At 54.1% G+C, this 21,496-nt stretch overlaps 1 long non-coding RNA gene across 1 annotated transcript in view; it reads right to left on the bottom strand.

Moving 5' to 3' along the window:
- LOC134911858 (uncharacterized) overlaps nucleotides 1–9,047 on the bottom strand; it is a 481,824-nt gene extending 472,777 nt beyond the window's left edge. The window contains exons 1-2 of the long non-coding RNA XR_010176906.1: nucleotides 8,985–9,047; nucleotides 5,279–5,447 (exon numbers count right to left, since the gene is read on the bottom strand). This is a non-coding gene — a long non-coding RNA (uncharacterized LOC134911858). The remainder of the gene's footprint in view (nucleotides 1–5,278; nucleotides 5,448–8,984) is intronic.
- Nucleotides 9,048–21,496: the final 12,449 nt, after the last annotated feature.

Genomic DNA, 21,496 nt, shown 5'->3' with positions numbered 1-21,496 from the left:
CGTGTGGCAGACCCTGTCACTGAAATGATGGGTTGGTTAAAGTGTGCATGTCCTGTTTATACAACATAAGGGTGGGTGGGAGGGCCCAAGGACAATTCCATCTTGCACCTCTTTTTTCTTTCATTTTTATTTGCGTCATGTGCTGTTTGGGGAGTGTTTTTTGGAAGGGCCATCCTGCGTGACACTGCAGTGCCACTCCTAGATGGGCCAGGTGTTTGTGTCGGCCACTAGGGTCGCTTAGCTTACTCACACAGCTACCTCATTGCGCCTCTTTTTTTCTTCTTTGCGTCATGTGCTGTTTGGGGAGTGTTTTTTGGAAGGGCCATCCTGCGTGACACTGCAGTGCCACTCCTAGATGGGCCAGGTGTTTGTGTCGGCCACTAGGGTCGCTTATCTTACTCACACAGCTACCTCATTGCGCCTCTTTTTTTCTTCTTTGCGTCATGTGCTGTTTGGGGAGTGTTTTTTTGAAGGGCCATCCTGCGTGACACTGCAGTGCCACTCCTAGATGGGCCAGGTGTTTGTGTCGGTCACTAGGGTCGCTTAGCTTACTCACACAGCTACCTCATTGCGCCTCTTTTTTTCTTCTTTGCGTCATGTGCTGTTTGGGGAGTGTTTTTTGAAAGGGCCATCCTGCGTGACACTGCAGTGCCACTCCTAGATGGGCCAGGTGTTTGTGTCGGCCACTAGGGTCGCTTATCTTACTCACACAGCTACCTCATTGCGCCTCTTTTTTTCTTCTTTGCGTCATGTGCTGTTTGGGGAGTGTTTTTTTGAAGGGCCATCCTGCGTGACACTGCAGTGCCACTCCTAGATGGGCCAGGTGTTTGTGTCGGCCACTAGGGTCGCTTAGCTTACTCACACAGCTACCTCATTGCGCCTCTTTTTTTCTTCTTTGCGTCATGTGCTGTTTGGGGAGTGTTTTTTTGAAGGGCCATCCTGCGTGACACTGCAGTGCCACTCCTAGATGGGCCAGGTGTTTGTGTCGGCCACTAGGGTCGCTTAGCTTACTCACACAGCTACCTCATTGCGCCTCTTTTTTTCTTCTTTGCGTCATGTGCTGTTTGGGGAGTGTTTTTTGGAAGGGCCATCCTGCGTGACATTGCAGTGCCACTCCTAGATGGGCCAGGTGTTTGTGTCGGCCACTAGGGTCGCTTATCTTACTCACACAGCTACCTCATTGCGCCTCTTTTTTTCTTCTTTGCGTCATGTGCTGTTTGGGGAGTGTTTTTTGGAAGGGCCATCCTGCGTGACACTGCAGTGCCACTCCTAGATGGGCCAGGTGTTTGTGTCGGCCACTAGGGTCGCTTAGCTTACTCACACAGCTACCTCATTGCGCCTCTTTTTTTCTTTTTTGCGTCATGTGCTGTTTGGGGAGTGTTTTTTGGAAGGGCCATCCTGCGTGACACTGCAGTGCCACTCCTAGATGGGCCAGGTGTTTGTGTCGGCCACTAGGGTCGCTTAGCTTACTCACACAGCTACCTCATTGCGCCTCTTTTTTTCTTCTTTGCGTCATGTGCTGTTTGGGGAGTGTTTTTTGGAAGGGCCATCCTGCGTGACACTGCAGTGCCACTCCTAGATGGGCCGGGTGTTTGTGTCGGCCACTAGGGTCGCTTATCTTACTCACACAGCTACCTCATTGCGCCTCTTTTTTTTTTCTTTGCGTCATGTGCTGTTTGGGGAGTGTTTTTTGGAAGGGCCATCCTGCGTGACACTGCAGTGCCACTCCTAGATGGGCCAGGTGTTTGTGTCGGCCACTAGGGTCGCTTATCTTACTCACACAGCTACCTCATTGCGCCTCTTTTTTTCTTCTTTGCGTCATGTGCTGTTTGGGGAGTGTTTTTTTGAAGGGCCATCCTGCGTGACACTGCAGTGCCACTCCTAGATGGGCCAGGTGTTTGTGTCGGCCACTAGGGTCGCTTAGCTTAGTCATCCAGCGACCTCGGTGCAAATTTTAGGACTAAAAATAATATTGTGAGGTGTGAGGTATTCAGAATAGACTGAAAATGAGTGGAAATTATGGTTTTTGAGGTTAATAATACTTTGGGATCAAAATGACCCCCAAATTCTATGATTTAAGCTGTTTTTTAGTGTTTTTTTGAAAAAAAACACCCGAATCCAAAACACACCCGAATCCGACAAAAAAAATTCGGTGAGGTTTTGCCAAAACGCGGTCGAACCCAAAACACGGCCGCGGAACCGAACCCAAAACCAAAACACAAAACCCGAAAAATTTCAAGTGCACATCTCTAGTTTGAGCGCTACTACTCTCCGGCGCGCGCTGGTGCAGAAGAGGGAAGCTGAAAACAGCATTTGCAGTTGAGATAACTTCCACCAGGGAAAAACATTTAAAAACGTATTTATCTATTTTAGCTAAAAAATAAATACATCTCTCCCTGGAGGTATTGCACACCACCCTGGAGCATACTTGCCTACCCGACCCTCTCCGTGAGGGAGAAAATGCTCTGTTCCCGGACTTTCCTGGTAATGTATGATTGCCATCACCTGTGATGAAACACCTTTCTTATCAATTAACTAGCTCACCACAGGTGATGGCAATCATACATTACCAGGAAAGTCCAGGAACAGAGCATTTTCTCCCTCATGGGAGAGGGTCAGGTAGGCAAGTATGCCCTGTGGTATCTAGTAGACACCTGTGTCCTCAACCCCTACCACCCTGTTACCTAGAGATCTTTCTGTAGCAGCTGACCCCCCGATAGCATTTCCCCCCACACCGTGTTCTTGATAACCTGCCCTGTAGCAGTAACCCCCCCCCCCCCCCCACCTCTGTGTAACTAGGTCTCCATAGTATGACCCCTCAAACCCTCATCTGTAGATTCCAGTGGTCTCAATTGATGTATTACCCTCCACCCCCCCAAAACCAAGCTGATTTTGCCTCGTAAATTTTTGCTGCTTTAAAAAATGTACAGGTTTGGTTGAAATCTCGGAGCTCCATCTGTTTCACACTCAGGGGGACATTTACTAAGCAGTGATAACAGCAGAGAAGTGAGCCAGTGGAGAATTCGACCCATCATCCAATCAGCAGCTCTGTATAATTCTATACTATGCAAATTATAGATGTTACTTCAGTGCTGATTGGTTGCCATGGGCAACTTCTCCACTGGCTCACTTCTCTGCTCTTATCACTGCTTAGTAAATGTCCCCGTCAATTACATCTGGCCCTACTGTATATCTGCAAGCACAGATGTGTCCATATACAGCGGTGATGGGGATCCTTTGGCACTCCAGCTGTTGCTCAACTACACATCCCAGCATGCCCTGCAACAGTTTTAGCCAAGGAGCAAAACTGTAGCAGGGCATGCTGGTATGTGTAGTTCAACAACAGCTGGAGTGCCAAAGGTTCCCCATCACTGATAGCTATACTTAAAAAGGGTGTGGTATGGAGGGTCGACAGTAACTAGGTCGCTTCGCTCGCTATGCGAGAGGACACGGTGCACTTATTGGGGTTCGTGGTCACTGTACGGAGAAAACGACGCAACCCCCCCCCCCATAAAAAACTCATGTCGAGCTTTCGACCTGTCGATTTAGACCATGTCGACCTACAGACCCTGTCAACCTATCATCCCTGTCGACCTAGTTACTGTCGACCAATAGAGGTCGACCTAGTTACTGTCGACCTAGAGACTGGATACCACTTAAGTTAAAACCGGAATATTTTGCGCACTACGGTCTTTGCAACTACGCCACGCAGGGGTGTATCTACCCATTGGCCAGGATGGCACTCGCCAGGGGCGCCAGCCAAGGAGGGAGCGCCGCCTGGCAGTGCCACCCTCGGCCAATGGGAGGAATCACTTAGTAGTCGCATCTCCTGTGCTGGAGGATCGCACAGTATTCAGGAACAAGCGCTGGTGTTCGGCACCACAATGCACTAGTGAAGAAAGTGAATATAAACTACAGTTACCAGCAGCCCTTGCTGTCGGGAGCTCCTGCAAGCAAAGGTTGCTGGGAGCTGTAGTTTACTTTCACTTTCTTCAGAAAGTGTGGTGCGGTGCGGAAGTGTGGTGTTCCTGCCTACTGTGCGATCCTTCAGCCCAGGTGATGCCCAGCTCATCACACTAGGTATACATATTACGGATATGTTCTTTGAGAGGAGAGGACGATATGCAGGGAGGGGGAAGACATTGTGCAGGGAGGGGAGACTATGTCTATGTGCAGGGAGGGGGGAGACTATGGCTATGTGCAGGGAGGGGGAAGACATTGTGCAGGGAGGGGGAGACTATGGCTATGTGTAGGGAGGGGGAAGACTATACCTATGTGCAGGGAGGGGGAGACAATGCCTATGTGCAGGGGGTGAGAGACTATGCCTATGTGCAGGGGGTGAGAGACTATGCCTATGTGCAGGGAGGAGGGAGACTATGCCTCAGAGGCGTAACTAGGGGTTTTTAGGAGCCCAGGGCAAGATCAATAACGGCGCCCCCCCCAAAAAAAAAACAAAACAAAACATTTTTTCTTAATAAAAATAATAAATTAATAAAATGATAATAAAAAAAAAATACAAAAGGAAAGTATGTGCATATAAAGATGTCAGGGTGTGTGTGTATGTATGTGTATGTAGGCGCAGTGGTCGAAGTTGAATTTTTGAAGGTGGAATGAAAGAGTGCAGATAGCAATTATGCGCGCGCCGAAGGCGCGCGCGCTCCGGAGAAGGGGTGTGGTCACTCAAAAGGGGCGTGTCCTTCAGTGTAGTAGGACCCCTTATACTATCTAGTACTGGTGCCCCTTTCACATTATAGCACACGGTATGAGCCGAAATTCACATTATAGCACACAGTATGAGCCGAAATTCACATTGCCCCACACGGCATGAGCCGAAATTCACATTATAGCACACAGTATGAGCCGAAATTCACATTACCCCACATGGTATGAGCCAAAATTCACATTATAGCACACGGTATGAGCCGAAATTCACATTATAGCACACGGTATGAGCCAAAATTCACATTACTCCACATGGTATGAGCCAAAATTCACATTTCCCCACATGGTATGAGCAGAAATTCACATTACAGCACACGGAATGAGCCAAAATTTACATTACTCCACATAGTATGAGCCGAAATTCACATTATAGCACACGGTATTAGCCAAAATTCACGTTACAGCACATGATATGAGCCAAAATTCCCATTATAGAGTTAGGGGATCCTACCCCCAGAATTAACATGGCCTGTGGGGCACTATGATGAGGGGAGCCCACCCCCTTAATAGACTAATTGCAGAGTTTAGCAGCGGAAGGGCTGCAGCGGTTTCTCACCCCAAGCTGCGGCGCTTCTGCCACCTCCGACACTCCACATCTTCGGCACCACCCGGGATGCAGAGCACCGCACCGGGTATGCACCCTTTTCAGTGTGGCCTGCTGCGCTCCGAAGGGGTTCTTGTTTCATGCTGCAGGATCCCGATGTGCACCTTCCTCCCCGCTGTTACTGTCACGGTAAGCATTAGTATCGTTTACCGCAGAGGCCATTTTCTGAGGCATATGTGTTAAACCTCAGGAACTGAGATGCCCTTCTCACCATACAGCTGTGTGGCCGAGCCGGGCGGGGGGACAGCCAGCAGCAGCATGCCGGATATCAGCAGCAGAGGGTGCGGGCTGTACATACTTGAGGCAGCTGGATATTCAACAGTGCTGAAAGCCTCCGGAGCCCGCACCCCCGGAGCTGCAGTACACCGGCAGAGGACACCCATCCCCCGAACCCTGCGTAGCCCAAAGCCGGAGATCAGCAGCATGTTGAACGCGGAAGCAGAAGCTGCTTATTGCCGGTCAGCATGCTGCTGATCTCCGGCTTTGGGCTCCGCATGTGCATTACAGCCCCCACCCTCGGCTGCTGATATCCGGCATGCTGCCCCTGCTGCTGGCTTTCCACCCGCCCGGCTCGCCCACCCAGCTGGATGGTGAGTGAGAAGGGCATCTCAGTGCCCGTGGTTTAATACATATCTCTCTTCGGTAAATGGCCATTAGTACATCCCACACACACTGATTACACACACACAGACTGGCCACCCCCAAATCCTACACACACCCACTCAGACTACACACACACATTCTCATACTTTCCTCTCCCCCACACACACACTGGACTGCAAAAATGTACACACTGACACTGTTCCACACACACACAATTAACACACACTCACACTGTCCCACACACACAATTAACACACACGCACACTGTCCCACACACCAGTGGCGTGCGGTGAGGTCAGTGGCGTGCGGTGAGGCACTACAGCCATAATGTCCGCCGAATCCTGTCGATGAACCCTACCGCCACCGAGCCAATGCCCACCACTGCCTCTGAGCCGATGCCCGCTGCCACCACCAATGGCTTACAAACTCGCCCACCATCAACTGACCCAGCCCTCCGCCACTAATTTGCAACTCAGTCCAAAGTCGCCAATGCCCGCTGCATGCCTGCTCATCATACTTATGATATATTGTACATTTTTATAGAAAAAAATAATAATCAGTGTTTGGGACTGGGAAGGGAGCGGGAGGAGGACATGAATGCAATTTTGTTGTCCAGGGTTTCCATTAACTTAATGGAGAAGGGTCTGAATGGGTTAAAAATGTAAAAAAAAACTGCGTGAGGTCCCCCTCCTAAGTATAACCAGCCTCGGGCTCTTTGAGCCGGTCCTGGTTGTTTAAATACTGGGAAAAAATTGGACAGGGGTTCCCCGTATTTAGACAACCAGCATCGGGCTCTTAGTCCAGTCCTGGTTCCAAAAATACGGGGGACAAAAGATGTAGGGGTCCCCCCGTATTTTTAAAACCAGCACCGGGCTCCACTAGCCAGGGACATAATGCCACAGCCAGGGGACACATTTATGTAGGTCCCTGCGGCCGTGGCATTACCCCCCCAACTAGTCACCACTGGCCGGGGTTCCCTGGAGGAGTGGGGACCCCTTAAATCAAGGGGTCACCCCCCCTCCAGGCACCCAAGGGCCAGGGGTGAAGCCCGAGGCTGTCCCCCCCATCCGTGGGCTGTGGATGGGAGGCTGATAGCCATGTAAGTAAAAAAAGAATATTGTTTTTTGTTGTGGAACTACAAGGCTCAGAAAGCCTCCCCGCTTGCTGGTACTTGGAGAACCTCAAGTACCAACATGCAGGGAAATAACGGGCCCGCCGGTACCTGTAGTTCTACAACAGAAAAAATACCCAAATAAAAACACAACTCACACACCATGACAGTAAAAATTTATTAAAGCACACTGACACACTCACACATACTTACCTATATCCCACGCCGGTCACGTCCACTTGTCCAGTAGAATCCAATAGGGGTAGCTGTAAAAATGAGAGACACATTACTTACCTACATCCCACGCCGGTCACGTCCACTTGTCCAGTAGAATCCAGTAGGGGAATCTGTAAAAATGAGAGACAGATTACTTACCTACATCCCACGCCAGTCACGTCCACTTGTCCAGTAGAATCCAATAGGGGTACCTGTAAAAATGAGAGACAGATTACTTACCTACATCCCACGCTGGTCACGTCCACTTGTCCAGTAGAATCCAATAGCGTTACCTGTAAAAATGAGAGACAGATTACTTACCTATATCCCACGCTGGTCACGTCCACTTGTCCAGTAGAATCCAATAGGGGTACCTGTAAAAATGAGAGACAGATTACTTACCTACATCCCACGCCGGTCACGTCCACTTGTCCAGTAGAATCCAATAGGGGTACCTGTAAAAATGAGAGACAGATTACTTACCTACATCCCACACGGGTCACGTCCACTTGTCCAGTAGAATCCAATAGGGGAATCTGTAAAAATAAGAGACAGATTACTTACCTACATCCCACGCTGGTCACGTCCACTTGTCCAGTAGAATCCAATAGGGGAATCTGTAAAAATAAGAGACAGATTACTTACCTACATCCCACGCTGGTCACGTCCACTTGTCCAGTAGAATTCAATAGGGGTACCTGTAAAAATTAAAATGATACTTACAAACTGCAATCCACAGGAGGAGAGAGAGAGAGAGAGAGAGAGAGAGAGAGACTAACCTGCTGCTGCTGGGGAGACCGGCACACACTGCAGGGCCATGACGGGAGGACGGAGCCGGCGGAGGAGGGGGAGAGCCGCACACCGCCGCTCCTGTCAGCGGCAGCGGAGGAGGATGGGGCGCACACTACAGACGCCAATAACTGCCGGGACAATTAACACACACACACACAATTAACACACGCACACTGTCCCACACACAATTAACACACACGCACGCACACTGTCCCACACACACAAATAACACACACGCACACTGTCCCACACACACACAATTAACACACTCACACTGTCCCACACACACACACACTTAACACACGCACACTGTCCCACACACACACAATTGATACACACGCACACTGTCCCACACACACACACAATTAACACACACGCACACTGTCCCACACACACACTCAAACTGTCCCACACACACACACACAATTAACACACTCACACTGTCCCACACACACACACAATTAACACACTCACACTGTCCCACACATACACAATTAACACACACGCACACTGTCCCACACACACACAATTAACACACACTCAAAACTGTCCCGCACACACAATTAACACACTCACACTGTCACACACAATTAACAAACACGCACTGTCCCACACACACAATTAACACACTCACACTGTCACACACACAATTAACACACACACACTGTCACACACACACACACACACACACACACACACAATTAACAAACACGCACTGTCACACACACACAATTAACACACGCACACTGTCCCACACACACACGCAGTCACACACACAATTTACACACACTCAAACTGTCCCACACACACAATTAACACTCACACTGTCACACACACAATGTCCCACACACAACACACACGCACACTGTCCGACACACACACACTTAACACACACACACACACAAAAAAAATGTCCCGCACCCCCTTCCCGCTCACCTGCACGCCACTCACTGCTGTCAGGGCAGGGGCCGCACGCACGCACGCCCGCCGCCCCCCCCCCCCCCCCCGAGGTCGCGCACGCGCATGCGCGCACCTCCGCGGTCGCGATCGCGCACGCGATCGCGTACACACACAGTCACTTTGCAGGGGGGAGTAGGGGGAGGCTCCTGGCTGCCGCTGCCTGTCTATTGTGACAGGCACAGCAGCCGGGGAGACAGGGAAAGCGCCGCGGGTAGCGCCGGCGGAATCCCTGAAGCATGGGGCGAGTGGGCCGTGCAGGTGCCGGTGGCGCCCCCCTCTGTTGGGGCTGCCATGGCGCCCAGGGCACGTGCCCTGCTCGCCCCGTGCTAGATACGCCTCTGCTATGCCTATGTGCAGGGAGGAGGGAGACTATGCCTATGTGTAGGGAGGGGGGAGACTATGCCTATGTGTAGGGAGGAGGGAGACTATGTCTATGTACAGGGAGGAGGGAGACTATGCCTATGTGTAGGGAGGAGGGAGACTATGGCTATGTGCAGGGAGGAGGGAGACTATGGCTATGTGCAGGGAGGAGGGAGACTATGGCTATGTGCAGGGAGGAGGGAGACTATGCCTATGTGTAGGGAGGAGGGAGACTATGGCTATGTGCAGGGAAGAGGGAGACTATGGCTATGTGCAGGGAGGGGGGAGACTATGTATATGTGCAGGGAGGGGGGAGACTATGGCTATGTGCAGGGAGGGGGAGACTATGGTGCAGGGAAGAGGGAGACTATGGCTATGTGCAGGGAGGAGGGAGACTATGGCTATGTGCAGGGAGGAGGGAGACTATGGCTATGTGCAGGGAGGAGGGAGACTATGGCTATGTGCAGGGAGGGGGGAGACTATGCCTATGTGCAGGGAGGGGGAGACTATGCCTATGTGCAGGGAGGGGGGAGACTATGTATATGTGCAGGGAGGGGGATGGGGGCTATGGCTATGTGCTGGAATAGGGGCTATGGCTATGTGCAGGGAGGGGGGAGACTATGCCTATGTGCAGGGAGGAGGGAGACTATGTCTATGTACAGGGAGGAGGGAGACTATGCCTATGTGTAGGGAGGAGGGAGACTATGGCTATGTGCAGGGAGGAGGGAGACTATGGCTATGTGCAGGGAGGAGGGAGACTATGGCTATGTGCAGGGAGGAGGGAGACTATGCCTATGTGTAGGGAGGAGGGAGACTATGGCTATGTGCAGGGAAGAGGGAGACTATGGCTATGTGCAGGGAGGGGGAGACTATGGTGCAGGGAAGAGGGAGACTATGGCTATGTGCAGGGAGGAGGGAGACTATGGCTATGTGCAGGGAGGAGGGAGACTATGGCTATGTGCAGGGAGGAGGGAGACTATGGCTATGTGCAGGGAGGGGGGGAGACTATGCCTATGTGCAGGGAGGGGGAGACTATGCCTATGTGCAGGGAGGGGGGAGACTATGTATATGTGCAGGGAGGGGGATGGGGGCTATGGCTATGTGCTGGAATAGGGGCTATGGCTATGTGCAGGGAGGGGGGAGACTATGCCTATGTGCAGGGAGGAGGGAGACTATGTCTATGTACAGGGAGGAGGGAGACTATGCCTATGTGTAGGGAGGAGGGAGACTATGGCTATGTGCAGGGAGGAGGGAGACTATGCCTATGTGTAGGGAGGAGGGAGACTATGGCTATGTGCAGGGAAGAGGGAGACTATGGCTATGTGCAGGGAGGGGGAGACTATGGTGCAGGGAAGAGGGAGACTATGGCTATGTGCAGGGAGGAGGGAGACTATGGCTATGTGCAGGGAGGGGGGAGACTATGCCTATGTGCAGGGAGGGAGAGACAATGCCTATGTGCAGGGAGGGGGAGACTATGCCTATGTGCAGGGAGGGGGGAGACTATGTATATGTGCAGGGAGGGGGATGGGGGCTATGGCTATGTGCTGGAATAGGGGCTATGGCTATGTGCAGGGAGGGGGGAGACTATGCCTATGTGCAGGGAGGAGGGAGACTATGTCTATGTACAGGGAGGAGGGAGACTATGCCTATGTGTAGGGAGGAGGGAGACTATGGCTATGTGCAGGGAGGAGGGAGACTATGCCTATGTGTAGGGAGGAGGGAGACTATGGCTATGTGCAGGGAAGAGGGAGACTATGGCTATGTGCAGGGAGGGGGAGACTATGGTGCAGGGAAGAGGGAGACTATGGCTATGTGCAGGGAGGAGGGAGACTATGGCTATGTGCAGGGAGGGGGGGAGACTATGCCTATGTGCAGGGAGGGAGAGACAATGCCTATGTGCAGGGAGGGGGAGACTATGCCTATGTGCAGGGAGGGGGGAGACTATGTATATGTGCAGGGAGGGGGATGGGGGCTATGGCTATGTGCTGGAATAGGGGCTATGGCTATGTGCAGGGAGGGGGGAGACTATGCCTATGTGCAGGGAGGAGGGAGACTATGCCTATGTGCAGAGAGGAGGGAGACTATGCCTATGTACACGGAGGGAGAAGACTATGTATATGTGCAGGGAGGGGGATGGGGGCTATGGCTATGTGCTGGAATAGGGGCTATGGCTATGTGCAGGGAGGGGGGAGACTATGTCTATGTACAGGGAGGAGGGAGACTATGCCTATGTGTAGGGAGGAGGGAGACTATGGCTATGTGCAGGGAGGAGGGAGACTATGCCTATGTGTAGGGAGGAGGGAGACTATGGCTATGTGCAGGGAAGAGGGAGACTATGGCTATGTGCAGGGAGGGGGAGACTATGGTGCAGGGAAGAGGGAGACTATGGCTATGTGCAGGGAGGAGGGAGACTATGGCTATGTGCAGGGAGGAGGGAGACTATGGCTATGTGCAGGGAGGAGGGAGACTATGGCTATGTGCAGGGAGGGGGGAGACTATGCCTATGTGCAGGGAGGGGGAGACTATGCCTATGTGCAGGGAGGGGGGATACTATGTATATGTGCAGGGAGGGGGATGGGGGCTATGGCTATGTGCTGGAATAGGGGCTATGGCTATGTGCAGGGAGGGGGGAGACTATGCCTATGTGCAGGGAGGAGGGAGACTATGTCTATGTACAGGGAGGAGGGAGACTATGCCTATGTGTAGGGAGGAGGGAGACTATGGCTATGTGCAGGGAGGAGGGAGACTATGGCTATGTGCAGGGGGGGGGAGACTATGCCTATGTGCAGGGAGGGGGGAGACTATGTATATGTGCAGGGAGGGGGATGGGGGCTATGGCTATGTGCTGGAATAGGGGCTATGGCTATGTGCAGGGAGGGGGGAGACTATGCCTATGTGCAGGGAGGAGGGAGACTATGCCTATGTGCAGGGAGGAGGGAGACTATGGCTATGTGCAGGGAGGGGGGAGACTATGCCTATGTGCAGGGAGGAGGGAGACTATGGCTATGTGCAGGGAGGGGGGAGACTATGCCTATGTGCAGGGAGGGGGGAGACTATGCCTACAGTATGTGCAGGGAGGGGGGAGACTATGGCTATGTGCAGGGAGGGGGGAGACTATGGCTATGTGCAGGGAGGGGGGAGACTATGCCTATGTGCAGGGAGGGGGGAGACTATGCCTATGTGCAGGGAGGGGGGAGACTATGCCTATGTGCAGGGAGGGGGGGAGACTATGCCTACAGTATGTGCAGGGAGGGGGGAGACTATGCCTATGTGCAGGGAGGGGGGAGACTATGCCTATGTGCAGGGAGGAGGGAGACTATGGCTATGTGCAGGGGGGGGGGAGACTATGCCTATGTGCAGGGAGGGGGGGAGACTATGTATATGTGCAGGGAGGGGGATGGGGGCTATGGCTATGTGCTGGAATAGGGGCTATGGCTATGTGCAGGGAGGGGGGAGACTATGCCTATGTGCAGGGAGGAGGGAGACTATGCCTATGTGCAGAGAGGAGGGAGACTATGCCTATGTACACGGAGGGAGAAGACTATGTATATGTGCAGGGAGGGGGATGGGGGCTATGGCTATGTGCTGGAATAGGGGCTATGGCTATGTGCAGGGAGGGGGGAGACTATGTCTATGTACAGGGAGGAGGGAGACTATGCCTATGTGTAGGGAGGAGGGAGACTATGGCTATGTGCAGGGAGGAGGGAGACTATGCCTATGTGTAGGGAGGAGGGAGACTATGGCTATGTGCAGGGAAGAGGGAGACTATGGCTATGTGCAGGGAGGGGGAGACTATGGTGCAGGGAAGAGGGAGACTATGGCTATGTGCAGGGAGGAGGGAGACTATGGCTATGTGCAGGGAGGAGGGAGACTATGGCTATGTGCAGGGAGGAGGGAGACTATGGCTATGTGCAGGGAGGGGGGAGACTATGCCTATGTGCAGGGAGGGGGAGACTATGCCTATGTGCAGGGAGGGGGGAGACTATGTATATGTGCAGGGAGGGGGATGGGGGCTATGGCTATGTGCTGGAATAGGGGCTATGGCTATGTGCAGGGAGGGGGGAGACTATGCCTATGTGCAGGGAGGAGGGAGACTATGTCTATGTACAGGGAGGAGGGAGACTATGCCTATGTGTAGGGAGGAGGGAGACTATGGCTATGTGCAGGGAGGAGGGAGACTATGCCTATGTGTAGGGAGGAGGGAGACTATGGCTATGTGCAGGGAAGAGGGAGACTATGGCTATGTGCAGGGAGGGGGAGACTATGGTGCAGGGAAGAGGGAGACTATGGCTATGTGCAGGGAGGAGGGAGACTATGGCTATGTGCAGGGAGGGGGGAGACTATGCCTATGTGCAGGGAGGGAGAGACAATGCCTATGTGCAGGGAGGGGGAGACTATGCCTATGTGCAGGGAGGGGGGAGACTATGTATATGTGCAGGGAGGGGGATGGGGGCTATGGCTATGTGCTGGAATAGGGGCTATGGCTATGTGCAGGGAGGGGGGAGACTATGCCTATGTGCAGGGAGGAGGGAGACTATGTCTATGTACAGGGAGGAGGGAGACTATGCCTATGTGTAGGGAGGAGGGAGACTATGGCTATGTGCAGGGAGGAGGGAGACTATGCCTATGTGTAGGGAGGAGGGAGACTATGGCTATGTGCAGGGAAGAGGGAGACTATGGCTATGTGCAGGGAGGGGGAGACTATGGTGCAGGGAAGAGGGAGACTATGGCTATGTGCAGGGAGGAGGGAGACTATGGCTATGTGCAGGGAGGGGGGAGACTATGCCTATGTGCAGGGAGGGAGAGACAATGCCTATGTGCAGGGAGGGGGAGACTATGCCTATGTGCAGGGAGGGGGGAGACTATGTATATGTGCAGGGAGGGGGATGGGGGCTATGGCTATGTGCTGGAATAGGGGCTATGGCTATGTGCAGGGAGGGGGGAGACTATGCCTATGTGCAGGGAGGAGGGAGACTATGCCTATGTGCAGAGAGGAGGGAGACTATGCCTATGTACACGGAGGGAGAAGACTATGTATATGTGCAGGGAGGGGGATGGGGGCTATGGCTATGTGCTGGAATAGGGGCTATGGCTATGTGCAGGGAGGGGGGAGACTATGTCTATGTACAGGGAGGAGGGAGACTATGCCTATGTGTAGGGAGGAGGGAGACTATGGCTATGTGCAGGGAGGAGGGAGACTATGCCTATGTGTAGGGAGGAGGGAGACTATGGCTATGTGCAGGGAAGAGGGAGACTATGGCTATGTGCAGGGAGGGGGAGACTATGGTGCAGGGAAGAGGGAGACTATGGCTATGTGCAGGGAGGAGGGAGACTATGGCTATGTGCAGGGAGGAGGGAGACTATGGCTATGTGCAGGGAGGAGGGAGACTATGGCTATGTGCAGGGAGGGGGGAGACTATGCCTATGTGCAGGGAGGGGGAGACTATGCCTATGTGCAGGGAGGGGGGAGACTATGTATATGTGCAGGGAGGGGGATGGGGGCTATGGCTATGTGCTGGAATAGGGGCTATGGCTATGTGCAGGGAGGGGGGAGACTATGCCTATGTGCAGGGAGGAGGGAGACTATGTCTATGTACAGGGAGGAGGGAGACTATGCCTATGTGTAGGGAGGAGGGAGACTATGGCTATGTGCAGGGAGGAGGGAGACTATGGCTATGTGCAGGGGGGGGGAGACTATGCCTATGTGCAGGGAGGGGGGAGACTATGTATATGTGCAGGGAGGGGGATGGGGGCTATGGCTATGTGCTGGAATAGGGGCTATGGCTATGTGCAGGGAGGGGGGAGACTATGCCTATGTGCAGGGAGGAGGGAGACTATGCCTATGTGCAGGGAGGGGGGAGACTATGCCTATGTGCAGGGAGGGGGGAGACTATGCCTATGTGCAGGGAGGGGGGAGACTATGCCTATGTGTAGGGAGGGGGGAGACTATGCCTATGTGCAGGGAGGGGGGAGACTATGCCTATGTGCAGGGAGGGGGGAGACTATGCCTATGTGCAGGGAGGAGGGAGACTATGGCTATGTGCAGGGGGGGGGAGACTATGCCTATGTGCAGGGAGGGGGGAGACTATGTATATGTGCAGGGAGGGGGATGGGGGCTATGGCTATGTGCTGGAATAGGGGCTATGGCTATGTGCAGGGAGGGGGGAGACTATGCCTATGTGCAGGGAGGAGGGAGACTATGCCTATGTGCAGAGAGGAGGGAGACTATGCCTATGTACACGGAGGGAGAAGACTATGTATATGTGCAGGGAGGGGGATGGGGGCTATGGCTATGTGCTGGAATAGGGGCTATGGCTATGTGCAGGGAGGGGGGAGACTATGTCTATGTACAGGGAGGAGGGAGACTATGCCTATGTGTAGGGAGGAGGGAGACTATGGCTATGTGCAGGGAGGAGGGAGACTATGCCTATGTGTAGGGAGGAGGGAGACTATGGCTATGTGCAGGGAAGAGGGAGACTATGGCTATGTGCAGGGAGGGGGAGACTATGGTGCAGGGAAGAGGGAGACTATGGCTATGTGCAGGGAGGAGGGAGACTATGGCTATGTGCAGGGAGGAGGGAGACTATGGCTATGTGCAGGGAGGAGGGAGACTATGGCTATGTGCAGGGAGGGGGGAGACTATGCCTATGTGCAGGGAGGGGGAGACTATGCCTATGTGCAGGGAGGGGGGAGACTATGTATATGTGCAGGGAGGGGGATGGGGGCTATGGCTATGTGCTGGAATAGGGGCTATGGCTATGTGCAGGGAGGGGGGAGACTATGCCTATGTGCAGGGAGGAGGGAGACTATGTCTATGTACAGGGAGGAGGGAGACTATGCCTATGTGTAGGGAGGAGGGAGACTATGGCTATGTGCAGGGAGGAGGGAGACTATGCCTATGTGTAGGGAGGAGGGAGACTATGGCTATGTGCAGGGAAGAGGGAGACTATGGCTATGTGCAGGGAGGGGGAGACTATGGTGCAGGGAAGAGGGAGACTATGGCTATGTGCAGGGAGGAGGGAGACTATGGCTATGTGCAGGGAGGGGGGAGACTATGCCTATGTGCAGGGAGGGAGAGACAATGCCTATGTGCAGGGAGGGGGAGACTATGCCTATGTGCAGGGAGGGGGGAGACTATGTATATGTGCAGGGAGGGGGATGGGGGCTATGGCTATGTGCTGGAATAGGGGCTATGGCTATGTGCAGGGAGGGGGGAGACTATGCCTATGTGCAGGGAGGAGGGAGACTATGTCTATGTACAGGGAGGAGGGAGACTATGCCTATGTGTAGGGAGGAGGGAGACTATGGCTATGTGCAGGGAGGAGGGAGACTATGCCTATGTGTAGGGAGGAGGGAGACTATGGCTATGTGCAGGGAAGAGGGAGACTATGGCTATGTGCAGGGAGGGGGAGACTATGGTGCAGGGAAGAGGGAGACTATGGCTATGTGCAGGGAGGAGGGAGACTATGGCTATGTGCAGGGAGGGGGGAGACTATGCCTATGTGCAGGGAGGGAGAGACAATGCCTATGTGCAGGGAGGGGGAGACTATGCCTATGTGCAGGGAGGGGGGAGACTATGTATATGTGCAGGGAGGGGGATGGGGGCTATGGCTATGTGCTGGAATAGGGGCTATGGCTATGTGCAGGGAGGGGGGAGACTATGCCTATGTGCAGGGAGGAGGGAGACTATGCCTATGTGCAGAGAGGAGGGAGACTATGCCTATGTACACGGAGGGAGAAGACTATGTATATGTGCAGGGAGGGGGATGGGGGCTATGGCTATGTGCTGGAATAGGGGCTATGGCTATGTGCAGGGAGGGGGGAGACTATGTCTATGTACAGGGAGGAGGGAGACTATGCCTATGTGTAGGGAGGAGGGAGACTATGGCTATGTGCAGGGAGGAGGGAGACTATGCCTATGTGTAGGGAGGAGGGAGACTATGGCTATGTGCAGGGAAGAGGGAGACTATGGCTATGTGCAGGGAGGGGGAGACTATGGTGCAGGGAAGAGGGAGACTATGGCTATGTGCAGGGAGGAGGGAGACTATGGCTATGTGCAGGGAGGAGGGAGACTATGGCTATGTGCAGGGAGGAGGGAGACTATGGCTATGTGCAGGGAGGGGGGAGACTATGCCTATGTGCAGGGAGGGGGAGACTATGCCTATGTGCAGGGAGGGGGGAGACTATGTATATGTGCAGGGAGGGGGATGGGGGCTATGGCTATGTGCTGGAATAGGGGCTATGGCTATGTGCAGGGAGGGGGGAGACTATGCCTATGTGCAGGGAGGAGGGAGACTATGTCTATGTACAGGGAGGAGGGAGACTATGCCTATGTGTAGGGAGGAGGGAGACTATGGCTATGTGCAGGGAGGAGGGAGACTATGGCTATGTGCAGGGGGGGGGAGACTATGCCTATGTGCAGGGAGGGGGGAGACTATGTATATGTGCAGGGAGGGGGATGGGGGCTATGGCTATGTGCTGGAATAGGGGCTATGGCTATGTGCAGGGAGGGGGGAGACTATGCCTATGTGCAGGGAGGAGGGAGACTATGCCTATGTGCAGGGAGGGGGGAGACTATGCCTATGTGCAGGGAGGGGGGAGACTATGCCTATGTGCAGGGAGGGGGGAGACTATGCCTATGTGTAGGGAGGGGGGAGACTATGCCTATGTGCAGGGAGGGGGGAGACTATGCCTATGTGCAGGGAGGGGGGAGACTATGCCTATGTGCAGGGAGGAGGGAGACTATGGCTATGTGCAGGGGGGGGGAGACTATGCCTATGTGCAGGGAGGGGGGAGACTATGTATATGTGCAGGGAGGGGGATGGGGGCTATGGCTATGTGCTGGAATAGGGGCTATGGCTATGTGCAGGGAGGGGGGAGACTATGCCTATGTGCAGGGAGGAGGGAGACTATGCCTATGTGCAGAGAGGAGGGAGACTATGCCTATGTACACGGAGGGAGAAGACTATGTATATGTGCAGGGAGGGGGATGGGGGCTATGGCTATGTGCTGGAATAGGGGCTATGGCTATGTGCAGGGAGGGGGGAGACTATGTCTATGTACAGGGAGGAGGGAGACTATGCCTATGTGTAGGGAGGAGGGAGACTATGGCTATGTGCAGGGAGGAGGGAGACTATGCCTATGTGTAGGGAGGAGGGAGACTATGGCTATGTGCAGGGAAGAGGGAGACTATGGCTATGTGCAGGGAGGGGGAGACTATGGTGCAGGGAAGAGGGAGACTATGGCTATGTGCAGGGAGGAGGGAGACTATGGCTATGTGCAGGGAGGAGGGAGACTATGGCTATGTGCAGGGAGGAGGGAGACTATGGCTATGTGCAGGGAGGGGGGAGACTATGCCTATGTGCAGGGAGGGGGAGACTATGCCTATGTGCAGGGAGGGGGGAGACTATGTATATGTGCAGGGAGGGGGATGGGGGCTATGGCTATGTGCTGGAATAGGGGCTATGGCTATGTGCAGGGAGGGGGGAGACTATGCCTATGTGCAGGGAGGAGGGAGACTATGTCTATGTACAGGGAGGAGGGAGACTATGCCTATGTGTAGGGAGGAGGGAGACTATGGCTATGTGCAGGGAGGAGGGAGACTATGCCTATGTGTAGGGAGGAGGGAGACTATGGCTATGTGCAGGGAAGAGGGAGACTATGGCTATGTGCAGGGAGGGGGAGACTATGGTGCAGGGAAGAGGGAGACTATGGCTATGTGCAGGGAGGAGGGAGACTATGGCTATGTGCAGGGAGGGGGGAGACTATGCCTATGTGCAGGGAGGGAGAGACAATGCCTATGTGCAGGGAGGGGGAGACTATGCCTATGTGCAGGGAGGGGGGAGACTATGTATATGTGCAGGGAGGGGGATGGGGGCTATGGCTATGTGCTGGAATAGGGGCTATGGCTATGTGCAGGGAGGGGGGGAGACTATGCCTATGTGCAGGGAGGAGGGAGACTATGTCTATGTACAGGGAGGAGGGAGACTATGCCTATGTGTAGGGAGGAGGGAGACTATGGCTATGTGCAGGGAGGAGGGAGACTATGCCTATGTGTAGGGAGGAGGGAGACTATGGCTATGTGCAGGGAAGAGGGAGACTATGGCTATGTGCAGGGAGGGGGAGACTATGGTGCAGGGAAGAGGGAGACTATGGCTATGTGCAGGGAGGAGGGAGACTATGGCTATGTGCAGGGAGGGGGGAGACTATGCCTATGTGCAGGGAGGGAGAGACAATGCCTATGTGCAGGGAGGGGGAGACTATGCCTATGTGCAGGGAGGGGGGAGACTATGTATATGTGCAGGGAGGGGGATGGGGGCTATGGCTATGTGCTGGAATAGGGGCTATGGCTATGTGCAGGGAGGGGGGAGACTATGCCTATGTGCAGGGAGGAGGGAGACTATGCCTATGTGCAGAGAGGAGGGAGACTATGCCTATGTACACGGAGGGAGAAGACTATGTATATGTGCAGGGAGGGGGATGGGGGCTATGGCTATGTGCTGGAATAGGGGCTATGGCTATGTGCAGGGAGGGGGGAGACTATGTCTATGTACAGGGAGGAGGGAGACTATGCCTATGTGTAGGGAGGAGGGAGACTATGGCTATGTGCAGGGAGGAGGGAGACTATGCCTATGTGTAGGGAGGAGGGAGACTATGGCTATGTGCAGGGAAGAGGGAGACTATGGCTATGTGCAGGGAGGGGGAGACTATGGTGCAGGGAAGAGGGAGACTATGGCTATGTGCAGGGAGGAGGGAGACTATGGCTATGTGCAGGGAGGAGGGAGACTATGGCTATGTGCAGGGAGGAGGGAGACTATGGCTATGTGCAGGGAGGGGGGAGACTATGCCTATGTGCAGGGAGGGGGAGACTATGCCTATGTGCAGGGAGGGGGGGAGACTATGTATATGTGCAGGGAGGGGGATGGGGGCTATGGCTATGTGCTGGAATAGGGGCTATGGCTATGTGCAGGGAGGGGGGAGACTATGCCTATGTGCAGGGAGGAGGGAGACTATGTCTATGTACAGGGAGGAGGGAGACTATGCCTATGTGTAGGGAGGAGGGAGACTATGGCTATGTGCAGGGAGGAGGGAGACTATGCCTATGTGTAGGGAGGAGGGAGACTATGGCTATGTGCAGGGAAGAGGGAGACTATGGCTATGTGCAGGGAGGGGGAGACTATGGTGCAGGGAAGAGGGAGACTATGGCTATGTGCAGGGAGGAGGGAGACTATGGCTATGTGCAGGGAGGGGGGAGACTATGCCTATGTGCAGGGAGGGAGAGACAATGCCTATGTGCAGGGAGGGGGAGACTATGCCTATGTGCAGGGAGGGGGGAGACTATGTATATGTGCAGGGAGGGGGATGGGGGCTATGGCTATGTGCTGGAATAGGGGCTATGGCTATGTGCAGGGAGGGGGGAGACTATGCCTATGTGCAGGGAGGAGGGAGACTATGTCTATGTACAGGGAGGAGGGAGACTATGCCTATGTGTAGGGAGGAGGGAGACTATGGCTATGTGCAGGGAGGAGGGAGACTATGCCTATGTGTAGGGAGGAGGGAGACTATGGCTATGTGCAGGGAAGAGGGAGACTATGGCTATGTGCAGGGAGGGGGAGACTATGGTGCAGGGAAGAGGGAGACTATGGCTATGTGCAGGGAGGAGGGAGACTATGGCTATGTGCAGGGAGGGGGGGAGACTATGCCTATGTGCAGGGAGGGAGAGACAATGCCTATGTGCAGGGAGGGGGAGACTATGCCTATGTGCAGGGAGGGGGGAGACTATGTATATGTGCAGGGAGGGGGATGGGGGCTATGGCTATGTGCTGGAATAGGGGCTATGGCTATGTGCAGGGAGGGGGGAGACTATGCCTATGTGCAGGGAGGAGGGAGACTATGCCTATGTGCAGAGAGGAGGGAGACTATGCCTATGTACACGGAGGGAGAAGACTATGTATATGTGCAGGGAGGGGGATGGGGGCTATGGCTATGTGCTGGAATAGGGGCTATGGCTATGTGCAGGGAGGGGGGAGACTATGTCTATGTACAGGGAGGAGGGAGACTATGCCTATGTGTAGGGAGGAGGGAGACTATGGCTATGTGCAGGGAGGAGGGAGACTATGCCTATGTGT

The sequence above is a fragment of the Pseudophryne corroboree genome, chromosome 4 (assembly GCF_028390025.1).
Source record: "Pseudophryne corroboree isolate aPseCor3 chromosome 4, aPseCor3.hap2, whole genome shotgun sequence".
In the NCBI taxonomy this organism is placed as follows: domain Eukaryota; kingdom Metazoa; phylum Chordata; class Amphibia; order Anura; family Myobatrachidae; genus Pseudophryne; species Pseudophryne corroboree.
Note: the sequence above shows the minus strand (reverse complement) of the source record. Positions and strands in the feature narration are given on the sequence as shown.